Consider the following 3783-nt stretch of genomic DNA (forward strand, 5'->3'; position numbering starts at 1 on the left):
AAAATAATAATTGCGATGCTCTGTTAATAAAAACAACTATTTGCTAAACCTTGGCCACAAAATCTGGACTTGTCTTCATATAACGATGCATAGATTTCTGTTTACATGATTGCGTTGTACTTTATGAATCCCTAATCTCTGCCATTACATACTATGAAACAAGGAAAGGTAAAACAGAAAAAACAGAGCAATGTAATACAATACACTATTAGACATTATTGTATCAAATAAAACAAATTCCATCCCATGTGTTAGTGAACTTTTAAAAATATTTTTGGGAGGAAATGGCAGGAAATGAGTTTTCAAATTTAGATATTTTTCTGGGGGGGGACCCCAGACCCCCTGGAAGATTTGGTCCCCCCCGATGTTCTCTGTGTGTCTCTGTGTGTGTCTCTCTCTGTGTCTGTCATGTCTCTGTGTGTGTCTCTGTGTGTGTGTCTGTGTCATCTATCTGTGTGTCTCTGTGTGTGTGTGTGTCTCTCTCTGTGTCTGTCATGTCTCTGTGTGTGTCTCTCTCTGTGTGTCTGTGTCATCTATCTGTGTGTCTCTGTGTGTGTGTGTGTCTCTCTCTGTGTCTGTCATGTCTCTGTGTGTGTCTCTCTCTGTGTGTCTGTGTCATCTATCTGTGTGTCTCTGTGTGTGTGTGTGTGCGCGGCACGGGCTGGAGAGGAGATGGAGTGATGTGGTGCAGGAGGACGTGGAGCTGGGTGGACTTGCCGGTGACTGGTGCCAGCGGTGTCGGGGTCGGCCTCGGTGGAGGAGGCTCGTGGGGGACGCTACTGGGCGGTTGGAGGCAGTCGCCCTCCGGCGGCAACGGAGGGCGGAGGAGCGACGCTCACAACAACGAGCGGAGCGCCGGGTGGCTAAAGCACAGCAAGTTGGCACAGTAGGGGGCACAGGTGGTGCATCAGCCAGTCATCTCGGTCATCTCGGTCAGTCGACCCGTGGCACCTGGGTCTGCCCCGTGACCTCCTGCCAGCGGGCGTTCGACACTTCACGTGGCCTCAAGGTGCACATGGCCTGGCACAAGCGTCGTGGTGACGTCACCGCCACTTAGTGGCGAATGGCGGTTGTTGTTGTCTCTCTCTGTGTTTGTCATGTCTCTGTGTGTGTCTCTCTCTGTGTGTCTGTGTCATCTATCTGTGTGTCTCTGTGTGTGTGTGTGTCTCTCTCTGTGTCTGTCATGTCTCTGTGTGTGTCTCTCTCTGTGTGTCTGTGTCATCTCTCTGTGTGTCTCTGTGTGTGTGTGTCTCTCTCTCTGTGTCTGTCATGTCTCTGTGTGTGTCTCTCTCTGTGTGTCTGTGTCATCTCTCTGTGTGTCTCTGTGTGTGTGTGTGTCTCTCTCTGTGTCTGTCATGTCTCTGTGTGTGTCTCTCTCTGTGTGTCTGTGTCATCTCTCTGTGTGTCTCTGTGTGTGTGTCTCTCTCTGTGTCTGTCATGTCTCTGTGTGTGTCTCTCTCTGTGTGTCTGTGTCATCTCTCTGTGTGTCTCTGTGTGTGTGTGTCTCTCTCTGTGTCTGTCATGTCTCTGTGTGTGTCTCTCTCTGTGTGTCTGTGTCATCTCTCTGTGTGTCTCTGTGTGTGTGTCTCTCTCTGTGTCTGTCATGTCTCTGTGTGTGTCTGTCTCTCTGTGTGTGTGTGTCTCTCTCTGTGTCTGTCATGTCTCTGTGTGTGTCTCTCTCTGTGTGTCTGTGTCATCTCTCTGTGTGTCTCTGTGTGTGTGTGTGTCTCTCTCTCTGTGTCTGTCATGTCTCTGTGTGTGTCTCTCTCTGTGTGTCTGTGTCATCTCTCTGTGTGTCTCTGTGTGTGTGTGTGTGTCTCTCTCTCTGTCTGTCATGTCTCTGTGTGTGTCTCTCTCTGTGTGTCTGTGTCATCTCTCTGTGTGTCTCTGTGTGTGTCTCTCTGTGTCTCTGTCATCTCTCTCTGTGTGTCTATGTGTGTATCTCTCTCTCTCTGTGTCTTTCTGTCATCTCTCTCTGCTTATGTGTCTGTCTATGTGTCTCCGTGTCTGTGTTTTGTCTCTCTATCAAATTGAGCAATCTTTGGAAGAACGTAATCAACCAGTTGGGGTGTTGACTGTTATGTTAGCCGACTCTCTGTGTTGTATTGCATTGCATTTCTAAGTTTACTAGGTTTGCTTCCTCTTTCATTTGTACCTGATGATGATTGCTTGTGTTGCAATCCAAACGTCGTTTGCTATTTGCACACAGCGTTGGTGTACGGTGCTTTTTGTGGAATATTTTGCTGTTTTTCCCTGGATTTTAATGTTTGCACAGTCACATAGTCACTTTAAGATGTTTCCTCGCTCATGTTTTTGTTTGTTGCGGTTGCATCCGATTCAAGAGCCGAATGGCTCACGGGGCTATACGAAATAAATGAAACAGAAACTATAATTTTATTTATTTATTTATTCTACGTGACTTTACCGAAAGAACCAAAGAGTATCTTGCTTAAGTTTTAATTTCTTTTCACCTGGCTCGCTACTTTGTAACTTTGTTTTATTTGAAATATTCACACTTTTTTTTTCATTTTTTACCAGGCCACGCCCGCTTGAGCTGCTGTACCGCTCTTGTTTTCAGAAGCGACCTGCTCACAACAACAACAACAACAAGGTGAGGCTTGTCAACAGCGTGGTGGTGTTCACTCTAGATGCGTGGCGGTGTTCACTCTGGACGCGTGGCGGTGTTCACTCTGGACGCGTGGCGGTGTTCACTCTGGACGCGTGGCGGTGTTCACTCTGGACGCGTGGTGTTGTTCACTCTGGACGCGTGGCGGTGTTCACTCTGGACGCGTGGCGGTGTTCACTCTGGACGCGTGGCGGTGTTCACTCTGGACGCGTGGCGGTGTTCACTTTGGACGTGTGGCGGTGTTCACTCTGGACGCGTGACGGTGTTCACTCTGGACGCGTGGCGTTGTTCACTCTGGACGCGTGGCGGTGTTCACTCTGGACGCGTGACGGTGTTCACTCTGGACGCGTGGCGGTGTTCACTCTAGACGCGTGGCGGTGTTCACTCTGGACGCGTGGCGGTGTTCACTCTGGACGCGTGGCGGTGTTCACTCTGGACGCGTGGCGGTGTTCACTCTGGACATGTGGCGTTGTTCACTCTCTGCATGTGGAGTGGGGACAATCGGGGGATCCGCAGGGAAATCCACGCGACCACGGGAAGAGAGAAAGACACACAAACTAAATATACAGCAGGCGTCAGGGTTGGGATGAATCCACGACTTCCTGTATTCCAGGAGAGGTAGTTAACATCTCACCACGGGGAGCGAGAGAGACACGCAGCCTCAGGGGTGTTGATTAATCCTCATTGAATTACTTTGTGGAGTCAGGAAGCATTAATAGTGAGCAAATGAAGGTGGTTAGGCATGGGTCTGGACACACCTCTTAACCATGCCAGTGTGTGACAGTGTAAAGTTTGTGTTGGCAGTTAAGTCTATTAACTCTATTGAACACGGAGGTTATATCACAACAATAGTTTTTTTTTTCCTCTGGAACTTTATAAGAATGGAAACAGTCAAGAAGTTGACACAGCATACACATGCAGCTGAAGTCAGATCTGTTCATTCCAGCGTGCAAGGACATCGTGAGCCTGGCTGGCTTCACACCTCTAAGTTGCGATTGAACATTAATTTATGCATTTTTGCATAACACAAATAGTATTATTTTCAACACCTTTTGCTATGTCAGCTAAATTTAGCTTTCATAAATATTCCTTTTGTAGCTAGACAGCCTAAAATTGCGTGCTCGGAGTTTTGGGTTAACATTCATTTAGAAGATACG

At 48.1% G+C, this 3783-nt stretch overlaps 1 protein-coding gene across 1 annotated transcript in view; it reads left to right on the forward strand.

Annotated features, from left to right (window-relative positions):
* The window catches only part of LOC144738344 (uncharacterized), a 69892-nt gene that overhangs the window by 39946 nt on the left and 26163 nt on the right, over nt 1-3783 (forward strand). The window lies entirely within an intron of this gene.

Source organism: Lampetra planeri, chromosome 81 (genome assembly GCF_965212315.1).
Source record: "Lampetra planeri chromosome 81, kcLamPlan1.2.h2, whole genome shotgun sequence".
Classification (NCBI taxonomy): domain Eukaryota; kingdom Metazoa; phylum Chordata; class Hyperoartia; order Petromyzontiformes; family Petromyzontidae; genus Lampetra; species Lampetra planeri.